The sequence below is a fragment of the Ovis aries genome, chromosome X, assembly GCF_016772045.2.
Source record: "Ovis aries strain OAR_USU_Benz2616 breed Rambouillet chromosome X, ARS-UI_Ramb_v3.0, whole genome shotgun sequence".
NCBI classification, from domain to species: domain Eukaryota; kingdom Metazoa; phylum Chordata; class Mammalia; order Artiodactyla; family Bovidae; genus Ovis; species Ovis aries.
This window is the reverse complement of record NC_056080.1, coordinates 15,077,886-15,097,481: the sequence shown is the minus strand read 5'-3', so window position 1 is coordinate 15,097,481 and position 19,596 is coordinate 15,077,886. Positions and strand designations below refer to the sequence as shown.

General features: G+C 40.5%; 1 long non-coding RNA gene across 1 annotated transcript in view; it reads left to right on the top strand.

The window, feature by feature from the left end:
- The window catches only part of LOC132658735 (uncharacterized), a 41,996-nt gene extending 22,864 nt beyond the window's left edge, over window positions 1-19,132 (top strand). Inside the window, exon 3 of the long non-coding RNA XR_009598729.1 lies at window positions 18,762-19,132. This is a non-coding gene — a long non-coding RNA (uncharacterized LOC132658735). The remainder of the gene's footprint in view (window positions 1-18,761) is intronic.
- The last annotated feature ends 464 nt before the right edge of the window (window positions 19,133-19,596 follow it).

The window sequence follows — 19,596 nt, the reverse complement described above, 5'->3', positions numbered from 1 at the left end:
AGATAAATATTTTCATTGATAGCCTAAAATTACACAGACTATATTTCATCTAAAGTATCATGAATTTAAGACATTTTATATGTATAACTAAGGAAAAATGCTGCCAACTGTGAAGTGCCACTGTCAGTCAATTATGTTAAAATGTGAGTAAGTGTGAGTCTCAGAATCCATGAAATATGAAATAGCCATTGGAGATTTCCTACGCTAAAAGCATTATTTAAGAAATGAGGAAATTTAAATAAGGCCCTACTGCATAGCACAGGGAACTATATTCAATATCCTAAGATAAACCAATAATGGAAAAGAATATAAAAAGAATATGTGTATATACATATATGAGTCATTTTGCTGTACAGCAGAAATTAACACAATATTGTAAATCAACTATATTTCAACTCAGTAAACAAATAATAACAGAAATGAAGACATTCTAGCTCTGGAAGGGCAAACTATCTACTTAAGGTCATAGGCTTGCTGCTGCTGCTGCTAAGTCGCTTCAGTTGTGTCCAACTCTGTGCAACCCCACAGACAGCAGCCCACCAGGCTTAGTTACTGACAAAAGTGGAAATGGAATCCAGTTACTTCCTGCCTAGATCAAAGCTCACAGTGATAATTTCATACATCAGAGACAACACTAAAGGTTAGTCTTCCAACTCTAGGAACATGATGTGCAAAAATGTATGAATCATCCTCAGATAAATCAGAAAATGCCAGGCACAGTAGCTGGCCAATGGCAGGAACATCACTGTTAGTGTCCTTTACCTCTTAAGTTATTATTGTTAGATTCAAAGTTGTTTAAATGCCAACATAGTAAAGCCATTCAGAAAAACCAATATTCCTATAGAGTCTAGTCTGCTAGACTTGCATGGTCCAACATGGCAGCCACTAGTCACATGTGGTTATTTAAATTTATAATTAAACTAAATAAAGTAAAATTAAAAACTCATTTCCTCAGTCATAGTAGCCACATTTGAAGTGTTCAATATCCACAGGTGGCTAGTGGCTGATCCACTGGACACCACAGTCACAGGACACTAACATCACAGCAGAAAATTCTGTGGGACAGTGATGGTCTACACTCATAACAAGAGTACTATATTGCTCATGATTTTCTGGTTTGAGAGCTTTTTTTTCCTCAACCCAAGTAAGGCTCTTCCCAAAACGTTTTACAAAAACTTAACTTGATTTATGTATTTGTGCGCCCTCCTGTGGCTAGAGATGGAAACTAGTCTGCTTTAACTGAGGTGAAGCTGCATATTTATAAAAGGGATAGTTTAGAAATCTTTAGTAATCTCTAACACAATACTGGGGCTTCCCAGATAGTGCCAGTGATAAAGAATGCACTTGCCAATGCAGGAGACACAGGAGACTCGGGTTCGATCATTGGCTCAGGAAGATCCTTTGGAGGAGAATATAACACCCCATTCTGACATTCTTGCCTGGAAAATTCCATGGGCAAAGAAGCCTGGCTGACTACAGTCCATGGGGCCGCAAAGAGTCAATCTGAGCACAATACAATATTGTAAATCAACTATAATTTTTTAAAAAATTCAAAGAAGTCTTTAGTAATCTGAGCACTAGCAAGAAATGTTACACAAAACAGTACATACATTTTGAATTCACTAGAGACTAAGGAAAATCTACTACATTTGAGAAGGTCTGAGCCTCAGCTTGAGAAACCTATATGCAGGTCAGGAAGCAACAGTTAGAACTGGACATGGAACAACAGACTGGTTCCAAATAGGAAAAGGAGTACGTCAAGGCTGTATATTGTCACCCTGCTTAGTTTACTTATATGCAGTGTACATCATGAGAAACGCTGGACTGGAAGAAGCACAAGCTGGAATCAAGATTGCCAGGAGAAATATCAATAACCTCAGATACGCAGATGACACCACCCTTATGGCAGAAAGTGAAGAGGAACTAAAAAGCCTCTTGATGAAAGTGAAAGAGGAGAATGAAAAAGTTGGCTTAAAGCTCAACATTCAGAAAACGAAGATCATGGCATCTGGTCCCATCACTTCATGGGAAATAGATGGGGAAACAGTGGAAACAGTGTCAGAATTTCTTTTGGGGGGCTCCAAAATCACTGCAGATGGTGACTGCAGCCATGAAATTAAAAGATACTTGCTCCTTGGAAGGAAATTTATGACCAACCTAGACAGCATATTCAAAAGCAGAGACATTACTTTGCCAACTAAGGTCTGTCTAGTCAAGGCTATGGTTTTTCCTGTGGTCATGTATGGATGTGAGAGTTGGACTGTGAAGAAAGCTGAGCGCTGAAGAATTGATGCTTTTGAACTGTGGTGTTGGAGAAGACTCTTGAGAGTCCCTTGGACTGCAAGGAGATCCAACCAGTCCATTCTAAAGGAGATCACTCCTGGGTGTTCTTTGGAAGGAATGATGCTAAAGCTGAAACTCAGTACTTTGGCCACCTCATGCGAAGAGTTGACTCACTGGAAAAGACTCTGATGCTGGGAGGGATTGGGGGCAGGAGGAGAAGGGGACGACAGAGGATGAGATGGCTGGATGGCATCACTGACTCAATGCACATGAGTTTGGGTGAACTCTGGGAGTTGGTGATGGACAGGGAGGCCTGGCGTGCTGCAATTCATAGGGTCGCAAAGAGTCGGACACAACTGAGCGACTGAACTGAACTGAACTGGCAGTCCAGTGGTTAGGACTCGGTGCTTCCATTGCCAGAGGTCGGGTTCAATCCCTGGATGGGGAATTAAGGTCCCCCAAGCTGCATGGTGCAATAAAAAAAAAGTTATTGATAAAAAATACTAACCATCTTTTAAGCCTTCACTGACTCATAAACTTTTTGTAATAGTAACATCAAAAACCACTAATCACAGATCACCATAACAAATATAATAATAATAACAAGAAGCCTTAATATATTGTCAGAATTACCAAAATGTGACACACAAAGTGAGCAAATGTGGTTGGAAAAATGATGTCAATAGATTTACTCGAGGCAAGGTTGTCCAAACCTTTCATTTGTAAAAAAAAAAAAAAAAAAGGACACCTGTGAAGCACAATAAAGTGAAGTTCAATAAAATGCTGCTGCTGCTGCTGCTAAGTCACTGCAGTCGTGTCCGACTCTGTGCGACCCCATAGTCGGCAGCCCACCAGGCTTCCTCGTCCCTGGGATTCTCCAGGCAAGAACACTGGAGTGGGTTGCCATTTTCTTCTCCAATTCATGAAAGTGAAAAGTGAAAGTGAAGTCGCTCGGTCGTGTCTGACTCTTAGCGACCCCATGGACTGCAGCCCACCAGGCTCCTCCATCCATGGGATTTTCCACTGAAGTGGGGTGCCATTGCCTTCTCCGTCAATAAAAATGAGGTATGTTTATAGTTTGGGGGAAGAAAAACCCAAACAGAAGACCAAAGCACTAGCTGAAAAACTATAAATAGAATAATAGCAAACAATTCAATAGTACATTAACAGAATCATTCACCATGACCAAATAGGATTTAGTGCACGAATGTAAAGACTTCTGTTTTTCAGATTATTTTATTAAAAAATAAATAAAATCTTGCAGGTTAAAAAATCAGAAAATATAGATAAGTATAAAGAAAATAAAGATTACCCAGAATTTTGTCACCCAAAGAGAATCACTAGCACATACAGCTAACTAGAAGATTGCATACGCTACACATTGTGGTAATGCTCCTTCCCACACTCATTTACACAGCTTTAAATGACATGAAATAAGCAACGTACATGGCCAAAAAGCAGCTGCCTCCAGGGGATCAGGCAGAGTTTCTGGGTCCCTACACCACATGGAGCAGGCTCAGTTGCAACCACTGGATTGAACCCAGTGCTGAGTACAACGCTGGGCAGCCACCCTTTCAGTTTAACACCTATGTGTACAGTATGCTGGGTGCTTTGTCTCTGAGATTAAGTGCCAAATCACATCCCTCCTAGTGCAGCTGCAACTCATCAATCAAGGGTTTCACAATGAATACTTTTGAAAAGCAGGTACAAGCTGACCCACTAACATTCCACATTTATCTTAGTAAACTACTTTCAAGGGAGCAAATACATATAGTGTTGCTTTTATTTTAAATATATATATCTTCATTAAGATAGAATTCACACACTGTACAATTCGCCCATTTGAAGCATACAAATGACTAGGTTTTCGTGTATTTATGTTTGTGCAACTATTGCCACAATCTAATTTTAAAACATTTTCATTCTCCCTAAAAGAAACCTGAATTCATTAGCAGTCACTCCCCATTTCCCCCCAAACCTCCCAGCCCTAGGCAATCACTAATCTACCTTGTGTCACTATTCGTACGTTTCATTTAAATGGACTCCTACAACATATGGCATTTTATGCCTGGTTTCTTTCACTTATATATTTTCAATGTCTATCCATGGTGTAGGATATATCTGTACTTCATTTCTTTTTACTGCCAAATAATATTCCATTTTAATAGATATATTACATTTTACATAGCCATTCATCAGTTGATGGACATTTGGGTTGTTTCTACTTTTTGACTACTATGAATAATGCTGCAATGAACATTCATGTACAACTTTGTGTACATCTGTGTTTACATTTCTCTTGGGTACATGTCTATGAGTGCTTATTGGTGACAGAGTTTAGGACATGCGCTACCCCAGTTTATTATTCTTAGCTCATATCCTTTTTATCTTATTACATTTTCCCACAACTCTCTGCTCTTCATAAAACTTAGCATAAACACATTCATGTTTAACCACTTCTTCAGGTCTTCATTTCCCTATCAAAGCTCCTGTGTCACATAAAACTTGTATTAAATAAATCTGTAAGCTTTTTTCTTGTTAATCAATCTTTTGTTACAGGGGCCCCAGCTGAGAACTTAGAATGGTAGAAGAAAAATTATCTTTCTCTCCCCTCCCCTATCTTGGCTATTTGTATATCTTCATTGGAAAAAATATCTATTCGGATTCTTTGCCCATTTTAAAATTGGGCTATCTTTTATTATTGAGTTGTAAGAGTTCTTTATGCATTTTGGATACATTCTCTTACCAGACACGTGGTTTCCAAAAATTTTCTCCCATTCTGTGGGTTGTCTTTTTACTTTCTTGATGTATCATTAGCACCATCAGTTCAGTTTGGTTCAGTTGCTCAGTCGTGTCTGACTCTTTGCGATCCCATGAACTGCAGCATGCCAGGACTCCCTGTCCATCACCAACTCCTGGAGTCTACCCAAACCCATGTCCGTTGAGTCGGTGATGCCATCCAATACCATCTCATCCTCTGCCGTCCCCTTTTCCTCCTGCCTTCAATCTTTCCCAGCATCAGGGTCTTTTCAAATGAGTTAGCTCTTCGTGTCAGGTGGCCAAAGTACTGGAGTTTGAGCTTCAACATCAGTCCTTCCAATGAACACCCAGGACTGATCTCCTTTAGGATGGACTAGTTGGATCTCCTTGCAGTCCAAGGGACTCTCAAGAGTCTTCTCCAGCAACACAGTTCAAAAGCATCAATTCTTCAGCACTCAGCTTTCTTTGTAATCCAACTCTCACATCCATACATGACTACTGGAAAAACCATAGGCTTGACTAGATGAACCTTTGTTGACAAAGTAATGTCATGTATGCTTTTGAATATGCTATCTAGGTTGGTCATAAATTTCCTTCCAAGGAGTAAGCGTCTTTTAATTTCATGGCTGCACTCACCATCTGCAGTGATTTTGGAGCCCCCAAAAATAAAGTCTGACACTGTATCCACTGTTTCCCCAACTATTTGCCATGAAGTGATGGGACCAGATGCCATGATCTTCATTTTCTGAATGTTGAGCTTTAAGCCAACTTTTTCATTCTCCTCTTTCACTTTCATCAAGAGGCTCTTTAGTTCCTCTTCACTTTCTGCCATAAGGGTGGTGTCATCTGCATATCTGAGGTTATCGATATTTCTCCCAGCGATCTTGATTCCAGCTTGTGCTTCCTCCAGCCCAGCATGTCTCTTGATGTACACTGCATATAAGTTAAATAAGCAGGGTGACAATATACAGCCTTGAGGTACTCTTTTTCCTATTTGGAACCAGTCTGTTGTTCCATGTTCCGTTCTAACTGTTGCTTCCTGATCTGCATACAGGTTTCTCAAGAGACATGTCAGATGGTCTGGTATTCCCATCTCCTTCGGAATTTTCCACAGTTTATTGTGATCCACACAGTCAAAGGCTTTGGCATAATCAATAAAGCAGAAATAGATGTTTTTCTGAAACTCTCTTGCTTTTTCACGATCCAGCGGATGTTGGCAATTTGATTCACAGCATAGAAGTTTTAAATTTTTATGAAATCCAGTTTATCTTTTTTTGGGGAGGAGTCATTTGTTCTAGAAATCATTGCCTAACTCATGGTCTCAAGATTGTTGTTGTTTAGTCACTAAGTCCTGTCTGAATCTTTTGCAACCTCATGGACTGTAGCCCACCAGGCTCCCCTGCTCATGGGATTTCCAAGGCAAGAATATTGGAGTGGGTCGCCATGCCCTTCTCTAGGGGATCTTCCCAATTCAGAGATCAAACCCATGTCTCCTGCATTTGCAGATGGATTCTTTACCACTGAGCCACCAGGAAAGCCCTCTCAAAGATTAACTCTTATCTTTTCTTCTGAGAGTTCTACAGTATGAGTCCTTCAAGTTTGTTCAAAACTATTTTGGCTTTTCTAGGCCCCCTGATCTTCCATATGCACTTGAGGGCCAGCTTATCAATTTCTGAAAAGTTAGCTAGGATTGTGATAAGGATTGCACTGAATCTATAGATCACTCACACTGTTTTGTAACCTGCTTTTTTTTTTATCCCAATTAAGTATACTGTGGACATCTTTCCATTTCAATACTTCCAGTGCCATGATTTTTTATTCTTATGTAATAACTCAATAAACACTTATTAAACAAATACAAGACACAAGGTGGTCTGGTTACCAAGATGAATCAGGCACATATCATATCTGAAAAAGGAGCTTTCTACCTAGGAAGGGAAATAAGACATGAACAAAAATAACTGGGCTTCCCTGGTAGCTCAGTGGTAAAGAATCCACCTGCCAATGTAGGAGACGTGGGTTCGATCCTGGGTCGGGAAGATCCCCTGGAGAAGGAAATGGCAACCCACTCCAGTATTCTTGCCTGGGCAATCCCATGGACAGGGGAGCCTGGCGGGCTACAGTTCATGCGGTCGCAAAAGAGTTGGACACGACTTAGTGACTAAATAACAACAATAATAAATAACTGTATTCCAAGTATGAGAAAGAGCTAGATTAAATGCTACCAAAAAGAAAAAAGATTTTTTACAGATATGAGGAAGGAGGTAAAGCTTCCATGAATATATAGACATTTAGCTAAAACTAGGGTTTCTTACCCTTTAGCACTATTGCTGGTTGGGGATCATTCTTTGCTGTGGAGGCTGTACTGTGCACGATGGGATGTTTAACAGCATCCCTGGCCTCTACCCACTAGACACAAAGAGCACTCCCTTCCCCCAGCGTGACAACCTAAAATGTCTCTGGCATTGCCAAATGTCCCCTGAGAGGCAAAATCACCCCTGATTGAGAGCCACTGAGCTAGAACTTAAATCATCATTGTTAATGGCTGTGTAGTACACTGCATAGATCATCCAGAAGTTATGTAGCCAAGACGCTGTAACTGCACATTCCTGTTGTGCCTAATTTTCCACTATTTTTTCCTTTTAAGTAGTACTTTTATTTAATGTTACTTTGGGCTTCCCAGGTGGTGCTAGTGGTAAAGAATCTACCTGCCAATGCAGGAGACACAAGAGACTTGGGTTCGATCCCTGAGTCGGGAAGATTCCTTGGCGTAGGAGATGGCAATCCACTCCAGCATTCTTGCCTGGAGAATTCCATGGACAGAGGAGTATGGCGGGCTACAGTCCATGGGGGTGTAAAGAGCCAGCCATGACTGAGCATACACATACATGTTATGTTATTTATTTATTTATTGCTATGCCATGCTGCATGTGTAAAGAACCCACCTGCCAATGCAGGAGAGGTAAGAGACATGGCCTCGCTCCCTGGTTGCGGAAAATCCCCTGATGGAGGGCATGGCAACCCACTCCAGTATTCTTGATTGAAGCCTGGGGGGCTACAGTCCATGGGGCTGCAAAGAGGCGGACACAACAAAGCAACTCAGGACGCACACACATGCTGCATGGGAGATCTCAGTTCCTTGACCAGGGATTGAACCCATGCCCCCTGCACTGGGAGTGTGGAGTCTAAGCCACTGGACCACCAGAGAAGTCCCTCCACTAGGTTTTATAAAACATAACTTTTAGAAGTATGACCTGACATTGGCTCCTTAGGATAAGTAGCTAACATCACGCTAGATTTCTTTTTTACTATAAAAGTTATACATGTTAAAATTAGTCTTTCAAAGGCAACCCTCAGAATGGGAAAAAATAATAGCAAATGAAACAACTGACAAAGGATTAATTTTCAAAATATACAAGCAGCTCATACAAGTCAATACAAGAAAAACAAACATCCCAATCAAAAAGTGGGGAAAAGACCTAAACAGACATTTTTCCAAAGAAGACATACAGATGGCTAACAAAAACATGAAAAGATGCTCAACATCACTCATTATTAGAGAAATGCAAATCAAAACTACAATGAAATATCACCTCACACCGGTCAGAATGGCCATCATCAAAAAGTCTACAAACAATAAATGCTGGACAGGGTGTGAAGAAAAGGGAATGTCCTTGCACTGTTGGTGGGAATGTAAATTGATACAGCCACTATGGAAGATGGTACGGAGATTTCTTAAAAAAAAAAAAAAACTAGGAATAAAACCACCATATGACCCAGCAATCCCACTCCTAGGCGTATACCCTGAGGAAACCAAAATTGAAAAAGACACATGTACCCTAATGTTCACTGCAGCACTACTTACAGTAGCTAGAACATGGAAGCAACCTAGATGCCCACTGACAGATGAATGGATAAAGAAGCTGTGGTGCATACATACAATGGAATATTCAGTTCAGTTCAGTTCAGTCGCTCAGTCGTGTCCGACTCTTTGCAACCCCATGGATCGCAGCACGCCAGGCCTCCCTGTCCATCACCAACTCCCTGAGTTCACTCAGACTCATGTCCATCAAGTCCGTGATGCCATCCAGCCATCTCATCCTGGGTCATCCCTTTCTCCTCCTGCCCCCAATCTCTCCCAGCATCAGAGTCTTTTCCAATGAGTCAACTCTTCGCATGAGGTGGCCAAAGTACTGGAGTTTCAGCTTTAGCATCAGTCCTTCCAAAGAAATCCCAGGGCTGATACTCAGCCATAAAAAGGAACACATTTGTGTCAGTGCTAATGAGGTGGATGAACATAGAACCTATTATACAGAGTGAAGTAAATCAGAAAGAGAAAGATAAACAGTGTATACTGATGCATATATATAGAATCTAGAAAGATGGTACCAATGAATTTATTTGCAGGGCAGCAAAGGAGAAACAGACATAGAGAACAGAGTTATGGACATGGTGTGGGGGGAGGAGAGGGTGAGATGTATGGAGAGAGTAACATGGAAACATACATTACCATATGTAAAATAGATAGCCAATGGGAATTTGCTGTATGACTCAGGGAACTCAAACAGGGGCTCTATATCAACCTAGAAGGGTAGGATGGAAAGGGAGATGGGAGCGAGGTTCAAGAGGGAGGGGATATATGTATACCTATGTCTGATTCATGTTGAGGTTTAACAGAACAAAATTCTGTAAATCAATTATCCTTCAATTAAAAAACAAATTTTAAAAATTAGTCTTTCAAACAATTTGAAAAAGTAAAATTAGAAGTCTTGCTCAATCTCACTCTCCAGAAATAGTCTGTGGTATGTCAATTTAAAATCGTTATATGTATTCAGAAGTGAAGTGACAAAAGCCTTCTTTTAAGGCATTTTTATCATCACATGAGATACTCTGGTCTATTCACTACAAATTTCATCTGGAGTTCTCCAAGCCACAGTTTTTAAAATACAGGTCTTGGCCCATACATGAAACCAACATAAAGGATCATGATTAACATTTTTAAAAAATGAAAGAGAACAAAATAGATCAGATCAGATCAGAGTATATTACACACAGTGAGGAGAGGTACTACTTTGTAAGAATTTTGTTTCAGTATCATAGAAAGATAGATGATAGATTGAAAGATGACAGATAATGTAAAATGCAGATGTTGCTGTGGATTGCAGCCAATAAAAAATTTAAAGCCATTGCTTTAAGCAAGATATATAGATACACACACATACATACATATAAAACATTCTTTTATATATCATCCCTTTATATATTATATAAATATATATAAAACATTCCTTTTTATAATGGGAATGAAGTGGTAGGTGATGCAAGCCTATTTTTTCTTGACAAAAAATAACAACAAATATAATGTAAGCAAGAATACTTAATGTTAACAATTACTTCCCAGAAAAAGAACACTGAATTCCATACTGGATAATGATTCATGTAAATTTAAAGTCAGAGCTCCATCAATTCAAATTCCTCTGACTTCTTAGGAATTAAATGATTCAGTAAGAATCATCCACAATGCTTCTATATGTTTACAGTTCAAACAGTACTGTGGTATACATTAAGATGGTTGCTGATAATAGATAACCAAGAAGGATCTAATGTATAGCACATGGAATTATACTCAGTATCTTGTAATAACATAATGGAAAAGAATCTGAAAAAGAATATATATGTATACCTGAATCACTCTGCTGTACATTTGAAACTAACACATTGTAAATCAACTATATTTCAATAAAAAATTTAAAAATATATAATAAAAAATTTTTAAGATGGTTGCTAGTTTTTCCATTTAGTTTTTTTTGTAACTTTATTCACTCATTTGATTCATTTAACAACATTATCAAACATTTATGACTACCTGCAGGGAACAGGGGACATGGTGGCTCATATAAATGTCATACCTCTCTTGAGCAAGAAGGAGTTAGAGGGGTCATTTATATGGCCCTGGTGCTCATGAATGTCTTTATTTCATACCAGGAAAACACAATGAGGTTCATATGGTCAACTGACTTTACATTATTACATAAATCTTCATGTTCATTTAAGACTAAACTATTGTGGTCGCAGAGTCAGACACGACTGAACACAGCACACACACACACACACACACACACACACACACACACATTGTGATGGTTGGGCATCCCTAGGGGCTCAGTGCAAAAGAATCTGCCTGCAACTCAGGAGACGTGGGTTCTATCCCTGGGTAGGGAAGAACCCCTAGAGAAGGAAATGGCAACCCATCCAGTATTCTTTTGTTGGAAATTCCAAGGACAGAGGAGCCTGGTGGACTACAGTCCGTGAGTTCACACAGAGCTGGGCATGACTTAGCAACTAAACAATAACATTGTAATATCTAGCTACAACACCTGGTTAATGAAGGATTGCACTGAAATTATCAATACAACACAACTAAGTTTCTCCCAAAAGTTAGAACATTTACTGCAACTTGCAATGATCTATCATATTTTCAAGGTCACTGAAGTCAAGATTGCTGGGAGAAATATCAATAACCTCAGACATGCAGATGACACCACCCTTATGGCAGAAAGTGAAGAGGAACTAAAGAGCCTCTTGATGAAAGTGAAAGTGGAGAGTGAAAAAGGTGGCTTAAAGCTCAACATTCAGAAAACTAAGATCATGGCATCCGGTCCCATCACTTCATGGGAAATAGATGGGGAAACAATGGAAACAGTGTCAGACTTTATTTTGGGGGGCTCCAAAATCACTGCAGATGGTGAGTGCAGCCATGAAATTAAAAGACGCTTACTCCTTGGAAGAAAAGTTATGACCAACCTAGATAGCATATTCAAAAGCAGAGACATTACTTTGCCAACTAAGGTCCATCTAGTCAAGGCTATGGTTTTTCCTGTGGTCATGTATGGATGTGAGAGTTGGACTGTGAAGAAGGCTGAGCGCTGAAGAATTGATGCTTTGAACTGTGGTGTTGGAGAAGACTTTTGAGAGTCCCTTGGACTGCAAGGAGATCCAACCAGTCCATTCTGAAGGAGATCAGCCCTGGGATTTCTTTGGAAGGAATGATGCTAAAGCTGAAACTCCAGTACTTTGGCCACCTCATGCGAAGAGTTGACTCATTGGAAAAGACTCTGATGCTGGGAGGGATTGGGGGCAGGAAGAGAAGGGGACGACAGAGGATGAGATGGCTGGATGGCATCACTGACTCGATGGACGTGAGTCTGAGTGAACTCCAGGAGTTGGTAATGGACAGGGAGGCCTGGCATGCTGCGATTCATGGAGTCGCAAAGAGTCGGACACAACTGAGCGACTGAACTGAACTGAATTGAACTGAAGCCAAACCATGGCAGATAGATGGGGAAACAGTGGAAACAGTGTCAGACTTTATTTTGGGGGGCTCCAAAATCACTGCAGATGGTGAGTGCAGCCATGAAATCAAAAGACACTTACTCCTTGGAAGGAAAGTTATGACCAACCTAGACAGCATATTCAAAAGCAGAGACATTACTTTGTCAACAAAGGTTCATCTAGTCAAGGCTATGGTTTTTCCAATGGTCATGTATGGATGTGAGAGTTGGACTATAAAGAAAGCTGAGCACTGAAGAATTGATGCTTTTGAACTGTGGTGTTGGAGAAGACTCTTGAGAGTCCCGTGGACTGCAAGGAGATCCAACTAGTCCATCCTAAAGGAGATCAGTCCTGGGTGTTCATTGGAAGGACTGATGTTGAAGCTGAAACTCCAATATTTTGGCCACCTGATGCAAAGAGCTGACTCATTTCCCTGATGTTGGGAAAGATTGAAGGCAGGAGGAGAAGGGGACGACAGAGGATGAGATGGTTGGATGGCATCACCGACTCAATGGACATGGGTTTGGGTAGACTCTGGGAGTTGGTGATGGACAGGGAGGCCTGGCATGCTGCAGTACATGGGGTTGCAAAGAGTCGGACACGACTGAGCGACTGAACTGAAGTCAAAACTGTAGGTGAATGCACAAAACGGCTTTCAAAATAACAGGGACAGGAAACATTTCAGAAACATGGAAAGTTTTCTTTAAAAGATCACCAAGAAGACTTGATGAAAAAAACTTCTCAATCTTCTGTGTGAGTCTGTTCTTTGCCACAACACCCACAGCCAAGTGAAGTCAGCTCAGCTGATCTATCAGTGCAATCATTGAAAGCCATGTGGCAGGGGTAGATACAAATCACAAAGTAAACATCTGGTGAAATGAAAGGGGTAAACATTCATCTCTAAGTACAGAATTTCATTCTGACATCTAGTCCACCTCCTCATTTCCAAGATGAGGAAACAGAGGCTTGAAAAAGATAAGATTTTCTTTAATTAATAGACTTTTCTTGAGCAGCTTTAGGTTGAGAGAACAATTGACTGGAAAGTACAGAGAGTTCCCATATAGTTCCTCATCCCACCAATCCCATTTCCCATGTTCATTCAGACATGTTAATCTTTATTAATTTTACACATGTTAATTGTACATCATGTGGTACATTCATTATAATTTATGAGCCAATATAGGTATATTACTGTCATTAAAGCTCATAGTTTACATCAGGGTTCACTCTTTGGGTTGTATATTTTATGGCTTTGACAAACACATAATAACAAGTATCCATCATTATGGAATCATACAAAATAGTTTCACTGCCCTAAAAATCTATTCATCCCTTTCTCCTTCCTCTTGAACCCTTGGGACACTTTTTACTGTCTCCATAGATTTTAGCCATTCTAATAAGTGTGTAGTAGTATCTCGTTGTTTTAACTTGCAATTCTGTAATGATATATGATATTGAGCATGTTTTCATGTGCTTATTTCTCATTGGTATATCTTTTTGGTGAGATGTCTATTCAGAACATTTGCCCACTTTTAAATTGGGTCATTTTCTTACTGTTGCATTTTAAGAGTTCTTTATATATTTTGGATATCAGTCTTCTATTAAATATACCTTTTGAAGATATTTTCTTCTAGTCTGTGGCTTGTCTTTTAATTTCCTTAACAGAAGTTTTTTTTTTTGCTTGCTTGTTTTTGCAGAGCACAAGGATGTGAGTAGTCTTGGGATGTGTCCCTTTTTGCCCTGAGATCGTTCTGTACATGATTGTGCCTCTGAGGGTGTTGAACATCTCAGTATAAGGTCCTGGAGTGACACCCCACAGTGTATGGCAGACAGCAGGAAGGACATGGTAGGAATCCTAACTCAAAGCAGAAGTTTTTAATTTAAAAAAAATTATTTATTATTATTATTATTTTTTTTTTGGCTGTGCCTTGAGGCATGTGGCATACTAATTAACCAACCAGGGATCAAACCTGCACTGGAAGCTCGGATTCTTAACCACTGTCAGAGAATCCAGAAGTTTTAAATTTTAATGAAGTCCAACTTATCCTGCTTTTGGTGCTATATCTAAGAAAGTGAAAGTTGCTCAGTTGTGTCCAAATCTTTGCAACCCCATGGACTACTCCAGGCCAGAATACTGGAGAGGGTAGCCTTTCCCTTCTCCAGGGGATCTTCCCAACCCAGGGATCGAACCCAGGTCTCCCACATTGCAAGCAGATTCTTTACCAGCTGAGCCATAAGGCAAGCCCAAGAATACTGGAGTGGGTAGCCTACCCCTTCTCCAGGGAATCTTTCTGACCCAGGAATTGAACTGGGGTCTCTTGCACTGCAGGTGGATTCTTTACCAACTGAGCTATGAGGGAAGCCCCAGAAGTCATCACCAAATCCAAAGTCACCTAGATAACCTATGTTATCTTCTAGGGGGTTATTTTTTACTGTTTAACAGGTATGCTGTGTTTAGTCATTCAGTCGTGTACAACTCTTTGCGACCCCATAGACTGTAGCCTGCCAGGCTCCTCTTGTCCATAGGGATTCTCCAGGCAAGAATACTGAAGCGGGCTGTCATGCCCTCCTCCAGGGGATGTTCCCAACCCAGGGACTGAACCCAGGTTTCCCACATTGCAGGCAGATTCTTAACTGTCTGAGCCACCAGGGAAGCCCGTTTAACAGGTATAATTGCCAAATAAAATTGTAAGATAAAGTGTAAAATGTGATGACTTGATACATGTATATATTGTAAAAGGATTTTCCCCATCGAGTTAACACATCCATCATCTACATTTATTTATTTACATTTTTGCATGTGTGAGAACATTTAAGTTCTACTCTCTTAGCAATTTAAATTATATAATACAGTAATATCGACTATATAGTTACCACACTATACATTAGATCCTCAGTCAGACCTTATTCACCCTACAACTGAAAATTTGCACCCATTTACCAGGTTCTCCCTCTCTCTCCCACCATCCATCCACCGGCAATTACTTTTCTTCTCTGTTTCTATGAGCGTGACTTTTTTTTTTTTCTTTTTGATTACCCATATAAACGATACCGTGTAGCATTTGTCTTTCTTTCTCTGGCTTATTCCACTTAGAATGATGCCCTCCACATTCATTCATGATGTTATAAATGACAGGATTTACTTCTCTCTTTCTGGCCACCCTGCTGCTGCTGCTGCTGCTAAGTTGCTTCAGTCGTGTCCGACTCTGTGCGACCCCATAGACGGCAGCGCACCAGGCTCCGCTGTCCCTGGGATTCTCCAGGCAAGAACACTGGAGTGGGTTGCCATTTCCTTCTCCAATGCATGAAAGTGAAAAGTAAAAGTGAAGTCGCTCAGTCGTTTCTGACTCTTAGCGACCCCGTGGACTGCAGCCCACCAGGCTCCTCCGTCCATGGGATTTTCCAGGCAAGAGCACTGGAGTGGGGTGCCATTGCTCGGATGATCCGATCAGAGAACTTAGTTCCCGTGGCCCCTGAAGTGGAAGTATGGAGCCCTAACCTCTGGACCACTACAGAATTCCCAGGATTTCCTTCTTTTTTAAAGGCTGAATAATATTCCATTGTACATACATACCACATCTTCTTTAACCCTTCAGTCATTGACTAACTCTTAGGTTGTTTCTATACGTTGGTTACTGTGAATAGTGCTGCAGTGAACATGGGGGTGCAAATATCTCTTCAACTTCATGATCTAGGGACTTCTCTAGTGGTCCAGTGGTAGGCACTATGTGCTTTCACTGCTGAGGGCCAGAGTTCAATCCCTGGTCAGGGAACTAGGATCCCACAAGCTGTGGAGTGCAGCCAAAAAAAAAAAAAACAAAAAACGATTTGGTTTCTTTTGGAATATAAACCTAGAAGTGGGATTACTGAATCATATGGAAGTTCTCTTTTTACTTTTTTAGGTATCTCCATACTGTTTTCCATAGTGGCTGTACCAGTTTACATTCCCACCACCAGCAGACAAGGATTCCCTTTCTCCACATCCTCACCAGCATTTGTTATCTCATCTTTTTGATGATAAACATTCTGACAGGTGTGAAGTGATATCTCAGAACAGCTTGGATTTGCATTTCCCCAATGATTACAGATGTTGAGCTCCTTTTCATCTATCTGTTGGCCATTTGTTTTCTGGGAAAATGTCTATTCCGGTCCTTTGCCTGTTTTAAAAATCTTCTAGGGATTTTAATTTCGCATTTAGGTCTATTATCTACTTTGAGTTAATATTCGCAAAAGATGTATGATCTGCATCTCAATTTGATCTTTTACACGTGACTACCCTGTTCTTCTCACAGCATTTGTTGAACAGACTATCCTTTGTCCATTGAATTGCCCTTGCTTCTCTGTCAAAGAAAAGGTAAGACATTTTCAATAACACACCCAGGTTGTCTTTTTGTGTCAGTTTTTTCTGCTATAAGCCAACTACATCTGCATTTAACGGAACAGCAATGGAGTTAAGGATCTAGTGTTTATTAATATAATCTGCTGCTGCTGCTAAGTCGCTTCAGTTGTGTCCAACTCTGTGTGACCCCATAGACTAAAGCCCACCAGGCTCCCCCGTCCCTGGGATTCTCCAGGCAAGAGTACTGGAGTGGGGTGCCATTGCCTTCTCCGAATGGGTTTGATAATATTAGATTGATAATAATCATAGGGTTATCATGAGACAAATTAGATAATAAATGTAAAATAACTGGCACATACTAACTGCTCAATAAATGTTATTATTACAGGGGCTATTATTATTACAGTATTCTAAATTTAACCTGCTTCCTGTCTCAGGGACTCACCATCAAAATACATCAGACAAGAAAATACACATATTTTTCTTCATTCTCTAGATTTTTTTCTAATTTTTATAAAATCATGTACCATTTAGGTTTGTTGGTTCTTTTTTCAAAACCACATTCTCTGTCAACTCATCTACAGTGACAGAAAGCAGATCAGTGCTTTTTCTCTGGCCAGAGATAGAGGAAGGAACACAGGGAAACTTTTGGGGACAATTAAAATGTTCTGGTTTTTTATTGTGGCAGTGCTTTCATGGGTGTTTACATCTGTCAAAACGATGAATTATATACTTTAAGTGGGTGCAGTTTATGGTACATACACTGTATCTTAATAAAGCTGAAGCACATAACTCATTATGAGACAAGTCAGGAAATGTAAATGCTATCTGGACACTGATATCAAATAATTTTACAAGTTTTTTTGCATGTAAGAATGCAATGCAGTTATTTTGAATTTTTTGAAAAAGAAGCCCTTAGAATCTTCATACACTGCTGATGAGAATGTAAATTGGTGCCGCCACTATGGAAAACAGTGTGATTACTCCCAATATTAAGAATAGAACTACAGTATGATCCAGATATTCCAGTGTTTTTTTTTTTTGTTTTTTTTTTGCCACACCACTCGGCTTGTAGGATCTCAGTTTCCCAACCAGGGATTGAACCAGGGTCTAGCAGTGAAATCCTGGAATCCTGGCCACTAGGCCATTAGGGAACTCCCCCGGCTATTCCACTTCTGACTATTTATGCAAATAATATAAAAACACTAATTCAAAAAGATACATGCACCCCTATGTTTATCTCAGTATTATTTACAATAGTTAAGTGCCCATCAGTGGATGAATGGATAAAGAAGATATGACCCATACACATACACACACACAGGAATACTAATGAGTCACAAAAAGATGAAATCTTGCCATCTGCAACAACATGGATGGACCTTGAAGGTATAATGCTGAGTGAAATTAGTAAGACTGAGAAAGAAAAATACCACATGATTTCACACATATGTGGAAGAAAACACACACACACACACACAAATAAATGGACAAACCAAACCAAAACAAACACACAAAGAACAGTGTAGTGGTTACCAGAGGGGAAGGGAGGAAGGGCAAAATGAGTAAAGGGGGTCAACTGTATGGTGATCGATAGAAACTAAATTTTCGGTGGTGAGCACACTGTAGGGTGTAGAGAAGTGAAAATATAATGCTCTACACCTGAAACATACATTCTAAACCAATGTTAACCTCAATGTGAAAAAATAGTAAGGAGCCACTGTATTTTAGAGATGCATATAGAAATATTTATAGGTGAAATCATATGAGATGTGATACGTGCATCAAAATAAATGAGGGATGTCAGGACTGGGTGGGGATGAAACACATTTGACCATGAGCTGATCATTATTGAAGGTAGGTGGTGTCTACAGGATATTCATTCCACTATTCTCTTTTGTGTATGCTTGAAATTGTAACTTAAAATTTGAAAAACCCCACACATGGCAGGAATTATTATCTTTACTTCAACTAGTAAGGTGAACAAGACTGAAAGTATCCCTAAGGTTTTCTTTATTGTTTCTGCATGCCTTTTTTTTTTTTTTAGTTTAGAACAGAAAAAAGTTATTGCACAGCCATGCAAGGATATGGGCAGCTCATGCTTTACAAACCTCAAAACTTGGACTTCCCTCGTGGCCCAGTGGTAAAAATTCACCTGTAAATGCAGGGGACACGGGTTTGATATATCCTTGGTCTGGGAAGATTCCACATGCCACGGAGCAACCAAGCCCACGCGCCACAACTACTGAGCCCATGCATCGAGAGCCCTCAAGCCACAACAAGAGAAGCACCGCAATGACAAGCCCAAACGCCACTAGAGAGGAGCCGCTGCTCACGCCAACTAGAGAAAAGTCTGCACAGCAATGAGCACCGAGCACAGCCAAAAATAAATAAATAAATAAATTCCAAAAAACTCCCCTGAAGCTTTCAGCAGAGTCCTTTTCTAGGATAGGGGAGGGAGGGGCAAACGTCTTGGTGTCAAGACCTGTTCTTGAGGTCAGGTAACAAAGTTCCTGCAAACCGCCATCAAACAAGTATTATTCTCTGTTCTGACAAGAAGGGGCAAGGTTCCAAGGCTCAACGTTCACCCTCAGTGCTCCAAGTCCTGGCTGAGAGGAGCAGGTCCCTGCGCCGGCTGGTCACCCTACCCCAAAGCGTTCACCCAGCACCCAGGCTGGGTCCTTCCAACCAGTGCCAGGCCTGGCTGAGGAGACAGATCTCAGCTGGCAGCACCCTCAGGGCTGGGTCCCCAGATCTCGCTTAGCCATCCTCGCTGAGGGAGCCAGGCGCCCAACACCCAGCCAGCCCTCAGACTCCTCAGGTAGCCGAAATCGGGGGGCAGTCAGGACCCACAGTCTGTGACTCATGCAGATGGCTGCTGC